At 37.4% G+C, this 14,883-nt stretch overlaps 1 long non-coding RNA gene across 1 annotated transcript in view; it reads left to right on the top strand.

The window, feature by feature from the left end:
- LOC129268400 (uncharacterized) overlaps positions 1 to 14,374 on the top strand; it is a 32,340-nt gene extending 17,966 nt beyond the window's left edge. Inside the window, exons 3-4 of the long non-coding RNA XR_010294590.1 lie at positions 9,338 to 9,935; positions 11,526 to 14,374. This is a non-coding gene — a long non-coding RNA (uncharacterized LOC129268400). The remainder of the gene's footprint in view (positions 1 to 9,337; positions 9,936 to 11,525) is intronic.
- The last annotated feature ends 509 nt before the right edge of the window (positions 14,375 to 14,883 follow it).

Genomic DNA, 14,883 nt, shown 5'->3' with positions numbered 1-14,883 from the left:
GCATGTATTGTGATAGCTCCAAATAAATTCCTCCTACACTCTAAATTCCAAGGCCCGTATTCTGAAGTCAGGTTTAACTTAAACTCAGGTTTAAAGTTGTGGTTTAAGTATGGGAAGCCAAAAGTATCAATTTTTTTAAAAAGTTGTACGTTTCTTATGTTTACTGTGCTCTTTCCTGATTCATCGATGGTGAAGACAATAATCTGATATACTTCCTAGACAATTATGAATGATTTGATAGCCAAATGAGCTGAGATATGATATCTCTATCGTTATTGATTTATGTAACAATTGGCTTCCCATACTTAAACCACAACTTTAAACCTGAGTTTAAGTTAAACCCGACTTCAGAATATGGGCCCAAGGATTTAAAATAAATCCAGATCGGCTGTGAGTAGTGACCAGCTGAATTTGAATTTTAGATTTATATTTAAATCAACAAGGTTTAAATCTAAATCTAATATTCGGCTGGTCACTATCCACAGCCGATCTGGATTTATTTTAAATCCTTGGCATTTAGAGCGTAGGCCTATTTTTTTACTTTTCTCTATGTTTTAAAATAAAAAAAATTGACGAGAAGGCGAAATCTATTTCTATAATAATTGTGACAATTTGTAAGATGCTGAACACTGTTGTACCATAAGCACAAAGTATTCTAACTATAAATTAAATTCAGATTCAAATTTATTTATTTCACATCTCTTAAAAACAGGGTACAATATATAGTGAGTTAATGCAATAGAGTAAAAAACAACAATGACAGTTGTACAATTTAGACAAACAAATAACAATAAAAACATAAAGTAATGAATGGGATGTGAGGGAGTAACAAAAAACCATCGGCCTATCTAGGCTACTCCCTTTTTACATTCATTACTGATAATAAAACAAAACAATATCTATTAAGTAGCACAATCCAAAAATAAAAGTGTAATCAATCAATAAATAAACCACTAAAATCAGAATTAGAAACAATTACCTTTGAAATAAACTTTATAAAGGATAAATTCAGTCAGTTTCAAGTTGATGCCTCGCAACAGGATGTTAGCATTGCAGTGGGGGATTTGAACCCAATTTCCCTCTGACTTCAAGATGAGGGTCAGAACCACTGCACCACACCAAACATATTATTATGTTATTGTAGCACCTTTGGTGTTGTGGTCCAACTTCATGGTGTATTCGACACTGGAGGGTTTGTTCTAGTCAGATCACTGCACTTTAAAAAAGTTTACCCAATATTGGGTAAAATGGGAACATGCATGTTGGTTGGGTGATAGGATACTAAATATTTTGCAAATTTTACGCGATGTTGCGTTGAAATGTACCCTTTAAACATGCATTTTGCCCAATATGGGATAAAAGAAATACCCAGCGAACGTGCATGTTCCCTTTCTACCCAATATCGGGTAACATTTTACTCAGTGTTTTTAGAGTGTGACAGTGTTATTAAAGGGGAAGTTCACCCTGAAGAAAATTTTGTTGTAAATATAGTAGAAAAAATTATAAAATATATTGCTGAAGGTTTGAGAGAAATCCATCCAAGAATAAAAAGGTAATTAGAATTTTAATTATTTGATTTGTGACGTCAGATGCCATCAGCTTCCCTACGTATCGTATGGTAAAAAATCAATGAAATATCATTGTCAATGGCCAATGTCTCAGGACCTTGTAATTTGCGTTATATCGTATTTTATGTTTCTTTATGTATATTAATTTCTTGTTGCTTTGTATCATGTTCATTTAGATCAGGTACTCTGTGGTAGACCATTGGCTCCACTCACATTTCCATGGTGAATGGGGATGATAGTCAGAAATGACGGTTATTCCTGTCTACTCTGGGGTTATTGTTATTATGATTGTTTCCCATTTTATCAATAAACGGTGATTTAAAAAAAAAGATGAACTTTGACAATAAGGAAACTCTCAAATCAATCATGCATCTAATACGTTTACTTTATTTTTATTTTTTTATTTTCTCTCTTGGTTTTATGACAATGTGGACATTCCAGGATATCATTTGCCACAATAAGGGAGGCTTATTATCAATAATCCCAAGGCCTGCTCAATCTCAATTGATAAAATTTAAACTTTTACAGTTCCATCAATGTTAATTAACTTTGGGCTGTGGCACTAGGGAGAGTGGGCAGTGCCCTTTCTTGTGAAATGCAAATATTTCATGTTCAACCCATTTATGAAAGCGAAATCACATTAGGCTTTACATGTACCAATAGGGCCATCTGCACCAGCCTGAGTTTTCAAATTAGCGCGCTATTTCTGATCCGGCAAATTATCTCAATCTGAACAATCTCGAGATTATTTATAATGGATACGCAGTTATTGCGCTAGTTCGGTGGATTAATCTCGAGATAGCAATATCAAGTCAACTTGGGATTTTTTGCAAAATAGCGTGCTATTTTACGAATTATCCCGCTAATTCGCAGGTTCAGACGCACCATGGCGTCAGACCATAATGCATCAATGCCTCGCTCGAGCAGGGATTGCTCTTGCGATGGTAGAGAAAGGGTTTCTTCAATCTCAAGATTAATCGCGAAGAGGGCCGATCGGGCTAAAATCTCAAGATTGAGCAAACTCGAGCTGGTGCAGCACCGCCTAATGTGGCACTTTAACTTTGAGTTGCAACATGAAAACTTCACTCCCAGCCGAGAATCGTATTTTCTCCTGGGGGGGCTTTTCTGTCATTAACCATCAGACTCAACCAGCGTTGCCCAGTAAATCTCATTGGCCACAGACATAATACATGAGAGGGTGTGAAAGGCCTTGATGTAAACAAAAGGTAAATAATTTGAAATCAAATAGCCCACAATGCCCCAGGCTTGTTGCTCCAATCATTAACAGTGTCTGGAAGATTCCGTTTGGAATTGCGAGGTCAGAAGTTCAGGCGATATCATTTGTGGCTAGTTTGCTGAAGTGTCTGACATACATGTAGGCCTTCATCCTGGCCTCTGTATATTATGAGGCCTTTCTCATTACGCTTTCTAAAACTAGTTTACTGGAAACCAATTCAGGACACCAGTTTGGAAGATCGCTTTGCTAGCGTTCCCACTCGATCACACGAAAGTGGTTTTCAAAATCACTTCGCGATCTTGTTGCTATGGAAATGCTCTCAGTGGGGTGACACGTTTCACGTTAAATTTGAAACCGCAGCGTAGGCATTCTACACCGGTCGTGATGAGTAGCGTGCTCAAAATGTGCGAAGATCGCTTCCCGATGAACAGTTGTGTTCTCACTTACGCTATAACCAATTTAAATGAGGCAAAGCGATCTTGAAAACTACATCACGAGGTGGTTTTCTGAACCGGTTTGGAAGATCGCTTCCAAGACCGCTTCGACCGCTTAAAACTAGTTTCTACTAAACTAGTTTCAGGAACGTAGTGAGAACGGTGTCTAGGTCAGGTGAAGTGAAAAGAGAAACCCCAACTTTGATTATCGTTTGCAAGAAAGCTTTCCGAGGAATTATCATGGAACTTTTGTTACTTGATAGTATGACCATGGAGCTACGAGTAGCTTCATGGTATGACTACAAAGATGGTTTCTTCGTTCAAACATCACTGAACAGGCAAATTGTGAGTGCGTATTTGAAGAAAAGATGCTCTGTTTACATTACTAAATAACAGAGTTAATTCTATGTGTTTTAATTGAAGTCACCATGCAGGGAGCAGAATGTTCTCAATAGAATGCAACAACTGATTTTGAGACATGAAGGTTTGATACTTTTGATGTTCTTATTCCGGCCGCACAAAAACGTTATTAGCGTAAACAGAGCACTAACATTAGACCAAGTCACATCGTTTGGATTATAATGTCAAGCAATGATCCAAGATGCAAGTGATGTGTTTTCGTGGCATAAAACAAATTGGTAGTGCTATAAACAAAGTTTCTGTGTGGCCAGTACAGAACTCAGGACTAGACTCTAGAGTTTAGATTAAATGCGAGTTCAGGGATATGGGCCTTTAAGTCAAAACCAAACAGTCAATTACTCAATCAAGCCAAGTTCATTCCCAGAGTCTTAATAATAATAATAATAAGATGTAACTGACGTGTAACTAACAAGGGGCAACCCCAAGACCTCACTGTGGTTTACTGTTGGCTACGCATTCTTTGGATGCCAAGCGTCATCAGCCCTGCTGTTCTGCGAAGCATCATTAACCGTCTTTCAGACTCATGAAAGGTTAGGCCTATTTGCAAACGGGGAAAAGTTTATTTGGCGGGTACAGCCATGGATTTCTGACTTTATTGTCCAGTTAAAGGAACTTGCAATCAAAATTTAAATTTTTCATAATCCATTTTGTGTTCCAAAATCAATTATTACTCTTGTGAATGATTCCATTTGATGATTTCGATGAAAAACTTGTGATGGGTCGATTTTTGGCCTGTCTAAATGATCAATCAAAGTCTTGAGCTAGATGGGAAAGGAGTATGAGGTGAAAATTCTTGCGCCGATATACCATGAACTTTTTATGGTGTGAACAACAACTTTGATCTTGAACATGGCCGTCAGGTTTGATTTTCATTATGAAAGTGATAGCTTGATTGTTATAGGCCCATTTCTACCTTGCTGGGATTACATACATTGTTTGATTATGATTTAAAGCTAAATTACAGTAGTTGTGCAGTAAAATACTGATTTCGTGAGAAAGTCTGTAAAACCAAGGTTAAGTATTACTATATCATCGTGGATCTAGATCTGGTACAGATACATAAACTGAACTTTGTGAAATCATAATATCTAAGCTAAAAAACGATCACACTGGAGATCGCCAACACAGATAGGCACACTTGGGACAGTGTGTTATTATTGCTGGAATAAAGACCCGACGGAAGTGACAGAATCCGCGCTTATTTTGCTTATTTCTCAGCAATTACACAATTTCTTCCAGAATCCTTTGGCACGTATTTTTTATTCATACAAACAGACACTTTGGTGATCATTATATTAAATTCTGTAAAAAGTCATTTTGAGATCGTCCCCACAACTGGAATTTATCCTTAAGGGGAGATAGCATTCTAAAAATAATGATCAACATATTATTTCTTTGACCAGTGATACAGACATTTGCACCGGTCTTAATTTTCTCAGAGGGCTTTATAGGGTTAGAGTTAGGGTTGTAATAGAGTTGTTCAGAAAAAATGTTAAGATAAGGATTAGGGTCTGTTTAGCTTTGGAGGTTAAATTTTATATTTGTTCTTATTTGCAGATTTTTCCATCGGAGCAATAATTAATGCCAGAGCAAATGTCTTTTAGTTTTGGAGGTTAGATTTTATGTTTGTTCTTATTTGCAGATTTTTCCATCCATAGGAGCAATAATTGTTGACCAAGCAAATGTGTTAATCCTCTCCAAACCTGAGTGTCTACAATATACTTTAGATAGTTGATAGGTTTGTAAGAATTTGTAAACCCCCACCCTATCCCCCAAAATTCAAAATTCTTCTCGTGACTTTCAAGGCTGTCCATGGTTTAGCTTCAGGTTATGTGACTTCCCTAATAGAACATCGTCGTCTACGTCCTGGCTTGCACTCTTCTGGCACTGATGTCACTCTTCATACATGTACCCATCACACACCTAAGGGATATGGAGACCGAGCCTTTTCATCTACTGCTCCACGCCTCTCGAACTCCCTCCTTTCTCCACTCCGTGAAATTGACAACATTGAACTCTTCAAATCATCTTTCAAAATTTAATTTCAGCAGATGTGTAGTACTTAGCTTAAAGGACAAGTCCACCCCAACAAAAAGTTGATTTGAATAAAAAGAGAAAAATCCAACAAGCACAACACTGAAAATTTCATCAAAATCGGATGTAAAATAAGAAAGTTATGACATTTTAAAGTTTCGCTTAATTTCACAAAACAGTTATATGCACATCCTGGCTGGTATGCAAATGAGGAGTCTATGACGTCATCCACTCACTATTTCTTTTGTATTTTATTATATGAATTATGAAATTGTCTAATTTTCTCCTCATTGTCAAGTGATACAACGATTAATTCCTCCCTGAACATGTGGAATTAGCATTGTTTAATACTATATGGTTCAGTCAAGTTGGTCCTTATTGTCAAATCTATGAAAAATGAAATATTGTATAATTCAAACAATAAAAAACATAAGAAATAGTGAGTGATGGACATCATCGACTGAGTCACCTAGTTGTGCATATCACTGTTTTGCGAAAATTAAGCGAAACTTTAAAATGTCATAACTTTCTTATTTTACATCCGATTTTGATGAAATTTTCAGCACTATGCTAGTTTGATTTTTCTCTATTTATCAAGTCAGCATTTTCCTGGGGTGGACTTGACCTGTAATTGGATGAACCTGCGCCTATGAAACAGAAATATGGCACAATATGAATGCTGTGGATCATCGTCATCTTACACAACAATTATGCCAAAGTTAGTCGTAAGTCTTTATTTCTCAACCGGGAGGCGCGATTGCTCAGTCGTTGGAGCGTGGATTTCGGATAACAGAGACCCAGGTTTGATTCCCACTTGGTGCGCTAGTGCCCTTTAGTAAGGCATTAATCCTCATTACCAGACCCCTCGGAGAGTTCCTTAAGCAGTCGGTCCTCTGGTTGCTTGCTTACAAGCATTTATGCTTTCTTAGCAATCGGGTAAAATACATGTATCACCACCATATATCAAGAATTGCTTCATTATATATATCATACTAGACTAACTATGGTTAGTTTTCCTGGTTGATAGCTCTCTTGACTTCTTTGTACCCAACCTATATCTGCAATTTTAATCTTCAGTTGCTTGTAAACGAGGGTCATTTTTGCACTACAATCCTGAAAGATGTTTGTCTCACCTTGTGACCAAAATTGAGACTGTGACTCATTCATGTATGCCATGAACAGGTCATTTTAATAACGTTTCTCAAACATGCTGTATTTGGCAGTGTCAGTATTCCCTCATATATGCTTTTCACACTGCACATTTTTTCCTTAACTCCAGGAAATTGATGGGGCTCAGGGGGGGGGGGGGGGTCTTAGCCCCACCAATTTCCCGGGGTTAAGTTTAGCTCACTTCGTTTTCACACTACGTTTTTAGCAAAGTGGGCTAGCACGATAAATAGTACTATCTGGCCCTGCAAAAAAGCAGGGTTAGTAGACGGCTCTCTAGATACATGTATGGTACTTCAATTGGAGGCCGTTCTCATTACGCTTTCTAAAACTAGTTTACTGGAAACCGATTCAGGAAACCACTTTGGAAGATCGCTTTGCTAGCGTTCCCACTTGATCACACGAAAGTGGTTTTCAAAATCACTTCACGTAAAGCGCTCTTGTTGCTATGGAAATGCTCTCAGTGGGGTGACACGTTTCGCGCGAAATTCGAAACCGCAGCATAGGCATTCTACACGTGTCGTGTGGAGTAGCGCGCTCAAAATGTGCGAAGATCGCTTCCCGAAGAACGGTTGTGTCCTCACTTATGCTAAAACCAGTTTAACGAGGCAAAGCAATCTTGAAAACTACATCGCGAGGTGGTTTTCCAAACTGGTTTGGAAGATCGCTTCCAAGACCGCTTCGACCGTTCTCACTACGCGTTAAACTAGTTTCCACTATACTAGTTTCCAGTAAACTAGTTTTAGGAACGTAGTGAGAACAGCCTCTTGGTTAAAGTGTCAAATATGGGTCTGTGCTTGCAGAGACTAGTGTGAATGTGTCCTTATGCAAAATCTGAAGAAAGCAACTTGACAAGATAAAATCTCAGAATATATTTTTCAAAAGTTGCATGTTTACGTAGTATCAACATGAATCAGAGTCAAAGGAACTGTTAAATTATTCATATAGGTCATCTTGAGATAATATGCGATATCATATTTCATTCGCACGGTGTAGATATTGTGATTTGGGATGTTTCCAAGGTTTTTTTTTGTGAAGTACGAACATGTGTGAAATCATGTGTCACGTACAGGATATGAGAGTGATTTAAGATTCCCCCGATATGTCCCCAATATTTTTCTCCGGATGTAAGGTGGTTTCAAACCGCTTCAATCACAAGAATCCCCGTTAAATTAAGAGAATGTTTTCAGGCTAAAAATACCTGTTGATTATAACACATTCACACTTACCTGGTATTTTCTGATCATGGTAAATTTCCCCATCAGAAAATACCTGGAATTGACAAACTTTGAGGCCGCCTAAAACTACCTTATGTTGACTATCATTGGGGGTAAAGGCACTTTACTTTGCTGAGGGAAAAGAGAAATGATGAAGTTATCATTTTTAAAAGATCATTGTTGCAGACGATGTTTTGCTATGGTGGTATAAAAGCATCGTAAATCATTTTTTTAGATGCACTAGAATTTTTTTTTCATTGGTAGTGATGTCACATATGCCAGAGGTGCCGTCCAAAAATATGTAATCGCACAAAATATCAACTAAATTTCGAATTATTCTTTAATATTTTTTGTCTCAATAGTTTTTAGATATGTGCCAGAAAAATTATCTTTGTTTAATGTTACAAATGATGTAAAATTATGAGATTGCTCAAAATACCATCCTTACCATGTGCTTCTCCATATTCTTTGTGAAGTAAATTCAGTTATTCATAAACACATTTATTTTTATCTTGAAAAAAGTTAAAAGATTGATTCGTAGTTATTATTGAGCATTCAATTGAATGATAACAACATAAAAAGACAAATTGAAGTAGAAATGACTTGGCGCATCCATTTTCATACAATAGAACAGTTTCAATGAGAACAATAGATATATAGTACTTTCAATTTTTAATTAATTATTGCAATTTATACAATCTCATACCGAATCGCATGACAAAGCCAACCAAAATCAATTTAGATAATTGGTCAGCATATTCCCTTTATGTTATTCAATTTCTCACCTTGAAATGCAATATATTTAGTGATATTTGTTTGTATGATTTTATGTTTTGATTCTGAGTAATTGAACATTTTGTTATATGTAACTTTGAATGAAATTTTATGCTATGTTTATTTCGCATGAAAATACTACAGTGGATTCACCTGGATGGGGTATGGGTTAGGGCGGTCCGCGGACTATAGTTATTTGGTTAACTTTGCCCAATGCCTGGCAGCTCATCCAGGTGAATCCAGTGTTTAATTATTGTTGTGTTACTGTATTATTGTAACAATTATTTTTTATGATTGTATTTGACTTTTTTGATATTCTGCCAAATAAAATAATAATAATAGGCGTATTATTAGAAAATGATGTTTACATTGTAACATATCTCAATCATCCCTGTATTATTTCCATAATTTTCTTTTATATTCATGAATGCTAAATCAATTGCTTGAAAAATCAATGATGATCTTTCCCGTTTATCTCCTTCGCAGATATTTAGCTGCGTTACTTCAAACCTGGAAGAATAACAAGGAAATTAGTCACAAGTCCGCTCAGATAGCGATCATGCTTGAGTGACGGCAGGAATGGTTCTTCAGTTTTAAGCAGAATATCAGAAGAAAAAAAATCCGCAAGAATGAAAAGAACTAGATGACATCGCCTGATTCGTAAAGTTAACAGGGGCTGACATATCAGGAGGAGGCTACCATCTTAAAGGCTGACTGCTTGCCCATGTGATGACCAATCGGGAAGGGGCTTTTATCAGAGGCTGAAACTTTTGACCAATCACAAAGCTGCTTGTGGAGTGATCATTGTTCAGATCTACCTCTTGGAGTGAAATACTCGTGAAGGGATTTCGATCCTTAGTGGGGCAGAAGGCACTTCCATTAAACCACATTTGAATATTTAAATATTTGAAACTGACCAATCAGAGAGGTTGTAACATAAGTGCTGGCCAATCAGATGAGAGTTTAGGCCTGGTCTTAACAATTTGAATCAGCTGAGCAGGAAAGGAAGAGTTGCATCATGTCGACAACACCGTGTGGCACCTTCGCGAAGATTGTACTATTTGTAGTCAATTTTGTCTTTTGGGTAGGTCAATTTTTTTTGCTTTTTCTGACAATATTTATCTTCCTCTTCGACAGGTCGACCAATTTTGTCAATTATAACGAAATGAATGAAACTTAACATAGATATAGAAGTACTTTTCAAGTTCTGCGCCCCGTCTTACAAAGAGTTACGATAGATCCGATCAACCTCAACTATATGGAAATCCATCAATTTCATAATTTTTCCTCCGGGAAATTTGCACAATGTCCTTTGTAAACAATTAGAAGCACACTGCATTGTCAAGACAACAGTAAATGTATGAGTATACAGTACATTCATATCTAGAACTTTTTTTGGGATAAACTTGCACTGTAGATGTTGACATGGCTGGATTTCCATAGTTGTGGTTGATTGGATCGATCACAACTCTTTGTAAGACGGGGCCCTGGGCTCTGTAACGTATATCGATTGATCGCTGGGACGAGTTTTACGACAGATCATACACAATCAATGCAATCAATCCAAGAAATCGGCTCCAAAATCAATTGCTAAGCTTACGCACCTGTTTTTTTGTTGTCCAGTTTTTGAAATATTTTGGAATGAAGTGAACAAATGGTTAGTAAATTTAAACATTCTTACTTTGCCTATTTCTGTTTTGGAGTCAAAATAAAAAATATTGTTATCAATACCATTATACTTTATGCAAAATTCTTTATTTATAAACAAAAATATAATGAGAAAAAATGCTGGTCTTCAAACACTTAAAAAATTACGTTATTTTTTAAGAAAAATTAGAGCGAGCAATCACAGTAAAACAAGGCAAACTTTCAGTTCACTTTGATAAATGGAATCCATTGAACAAGTCTCAAGATGTTCTTGCTGAATTGTAACACATTTTCTACTCATGTATTATGTATATGATTTATTGTATTGCTGCTATTATTTATGTATATTGTTATTTGATTTTGAAGCAATAAAATCCAAATAATAAAAAAATTGGTAAGCTTCATGTAACAGGGCTCAGTCAGATCCCCATCGACTGGATCTTATGGATGATGTACATAATTTGAGTCAAGTCAGGGGATTTATGATGTGGAGCAAGTACTATTTTTTAAAACTGTATTTGAGCCCCCCCCAAAAAAAAAACCCCTCAAACAAGCAATCAAACAATTTTTAGGGAAAGTAATTCATTCTGCCGTTATATGTAAAGGTGTCATATCATCCAGATTTCAACTTTGGAATCATGAAAATTTTCACAATGAAAAGGGCAATGCAATAATTTGGGGTGGGGGGGGGGGGAGGGGAATGGAAATTTGGCAGTTTCCAGCATCCCCCCTCCTCTTCAAACCTACCACCAATACGGCAGTGACTGAATCTTTCACATTTTATTATTCTAGATTGGCCACTCTACTCAAGGAAGGTGGGTGGGGTGGGGCGGGGCAGGGGGGGGGGGGTGATGGGAGGTCGGGATAATGGCCATCTCTATAGATTATAAAGCATCATCTAATTCCCCACGACGTTTTTGGAATTACCTCAAACTGCTGAAATAAATTAGTTCCTTATCATAATTACAACTATAGCGACATCTCTTCAGTATTCTCTTCTGCATCCTTCTTTCTCCCATCCACACAGCTAACAGGAGTAGCAGTACTAGGTATAGGAATATGGGTGAGCGTGGATCGAGGCACGGCCGACTTCCTACCGCTATTCGAGGACCCCCTCTTCAAAATACTGGGCTATTCCATGATCGGCATAGGGGGGTTCGTCACCCTCCTTGGTTTTATTGGATGTTTCGGAGCCTGTCATGAACACAAGTGGATGGTTTGGCTGGTAAGTTCGCTTTTAGAGCCCCGGAAAATCCCCATTTTCTTGCTGGTTTAGTCAGTAGGTTGTGAAAAGTGCCGGGAATAAAATATCTTTTTTTGCCTTTTTATGGCACCACAGCCAAACAATAAATGGCAAGTTTCTAGTAGACATAAATTAATCAAAAGGACATGGCAAGAAACAGAGGATTTGAAGGCCTCAGGCCATTTTGAAGCCTAAAAGAAATTTTCAAAGAATTATAGTTATAATTAAAGAAACAATGTTCAGTTACTCCGTTGCATTATATTGCAGATCAAACTAGTTCTGAAATTTGGTGCACATATTGACTTTGAAATGATATGTATTTAGGCAAATCCCTACTTGAAAGAACACTGTCCCACAGTGTTTTCACAGTGTGGAACACAATGTGAAATCACCTTCACACTGTTAAATTTGAGCATTTTAACAGTGTGAATCACATAGTCAACCATGTGAGCACGCTATGAACCGTCACAATGTCGATAAGTCCACAGTGTGAAAATATCTTCACACTGTTGAATTTGACCATTTTTACAGTGTGAATTATATTTTTACATAGTCCACTATGTAAACACACTGTGATCACACTTTGTGACATTGTTCTTTCGAACATGGCATGTTGAAATATTAGTCTATATTTTCATCACAATTCTTGCCTCACTATATTTTGGCGAAAAATCAGTAAAATATTGTGTCCCAACTTTTCTTACTTTTATTTACCCACACTCTCAACTGAAAAATAGATGGCAGAGCCCTTATACATGTACAGTATTTATAATGTTTTTCCCATCAACGTTTACCCTTGACTTTAAAGTCAAGTGGGATGAGTCTGCTGTGTAATATCACAATAGATACTTTCATACCCCTACTCCATCACAAGAATACCAATTAAGTACAAAAACTTGGAATATTCACGCCTCAACATGTCTTATAATTTTCAAGTATTGAGTGGAGAAGAGGAAGGCGTCAATCCACACGATGTGACGGCCCTGTCACATCGTTCTTTGCAAGCATTGCTTGTGATTTGCGGGTAACAATTTTTGCTACCCGCAGGTCGCCCGCATTGACAGTATCTTACACGTATCTCACACGCAGTTGCCCGCAGGAGCGCACACAAGTCGAATTTGCACACAGAAAAGTTTTGAACATGCTCAAATCTTTATTGCGGGTGAGTTGTGGGTGATTGCCCGCAACTCACCAGCAATGCATGCAAGCATGGAGCGATGTGACAGGGCCTTATCAGGACATACAAATACTCATAACTCTCTTATCGCTTGTCCATTTTCACTCAAACTTTTGTTGATCTTCTTTGATTTTCTGCTTTTATACAAGTTAGCTTGTTCCAAGGGTTTCAATCCCCCCCAAATAATTTGCTAATGTACATGTAAGCTGGCAAAAGCGTGGGGGTTTTTCACAAAGAATTAAGAATGACTTCGAGGAAATACCTAGTTGCATGCAGTATGAAATTCATAGAACGCGTGTGGTATGAAAGGCATAACCACATTGGTCAGTTCATATGCCAAGAGGACGCTCACTACTGCGTATCAATAAAAAAAGATTGCGCATTGCATATCATGTACATGTATGCGTCAATATTTAAGTCGATTCTAAGTCATACTTAAATATTTGTGAAAACACCCCCTTAAATATTTGTGAAAACACCCCCATGGTATTCTCTGATTTGGGTAGAATTCCTGATAAAAATACCATGTTTCTGTGACCGAGTAGGTATGAAAGCCCCATAACATCATGTGATTTCATGGTATACTCGCTGCATCACACAAAAGAGGAAAAACGATTGTGAAAACAGACAATTTCTTGTTCATATTCACATTAGCAGAAATAGTTGTTTAACTGTATGCAAGGTCCTGTGCAGGTTTGCATGGAATTTACAAAGTCTGAATGTGCTAGAAATGGTGAAAAACTTTATTTCAGATAACAGGAAGTGGGAGAGACCCTTGGGTGTAATTTCTTATGAAAAATTTGTCTTTGAGGTTTTGGCAAATAAAAATGATATGATGACAAAATAATGACTGGATAAATATCCCTGTCTTTTCCATTAACTTCACATTCATGAGCACGTAGGAAGCACTTTCTTTAATATTTTTTTTTTCATATTGCCACAATTGCTGAAAGTTTGGAGCTATGTCTTTAATTTCAAGGGCTGGTCTGTTTTGTGCAACAAGCAATATATGCTGTTTAAGGCATTTCTCATCATTCCAAGCACTGTATGATGTAAATTGATTTATACCGGTATCTAAACTATCTTGAATAATGTTGGTGGCAGATCTTTGGGCGACTTTAGAAACGATGGTCACCCCAAAGCCCGGGGGGGGGGGGGCAGTCAAATGTATTGCTGTACACATGCATGGCCAAATTATTTCCAAACACCCCTAAACGATTTTTGTCTGTGTGCAAAATAATCCCCATAACAAGTTTCTTCGCGGGCTTTATTTACACATTTTGGCCCCTAAACAAGTTGTTGCCAGATTATGACCCCGGGGAAAAAGCTTGGGGGAAAAAAACATAAACTAAACACGTTTGGCTAGTCTTAAAAAAAAAGCTTTGGAAAGAAAACATACCCAAATATTTTTGACCCTGCGATTGACCATTGACCAGTCTTTCAAAACTACCCCTTTAAAAAAAAAATTTGGTGTTTTTGATACCCTTAACAAGTGCACGCGCGGCCTGCGTCCAAAACTGAAAAAACATCCCTTTAAACGCATTTTTTTGGTCATGCGTGTGTACAGCAATATATTTGACTGGCCCCCCCCCGGGCCCAAAGCATTCAATTTTGGGAATTTCAGGGGCAGTTTGGCTTGTCATACAGGAGAAATCGCCTGTTGCCCTTATGTGCTGTTCATGAGTACATGTTGAAGGTGGGTAGGGGAAAGGGCAACATGTACCCCTCTTTGCCCAAGTTTGCCCACATTTCTTTGAGAAAAAAAATGATAACCTTTCTTTTCTTTGTGTTTTGCTTCCAGAAAGTTCTTTTCTGCAGCATTGCTAGTGATAATTATTTTGATGTTACCCAGAATTACAGGCATTCGGCTCCCCTATAGTATACAAAGGTTAGGGAGAAAAGTAAATTGGTACGATTGCGGAGTGCAAAATTCCAGCATTCATATCCAATTGGTGAAACAGCCCC

This window comes from Lytechinus pictus, chromosome 9 (assembly GCF_037042905.1).
Source record: "Lytechinus pictus isolate F3 Inbred chromosome 9, Lp3.0, whole genome shotgun sequence".
Lineage (NCBI taxonomy): Eukaryota > Metazoa > Echinodermata > Echinoidea > Temnopleuroida > Toxopneustidae > Lytechinus > Lytechinus pictus.
This window is presented reverse-complemented; position numbering and strand designations above follow the sequence as displayed.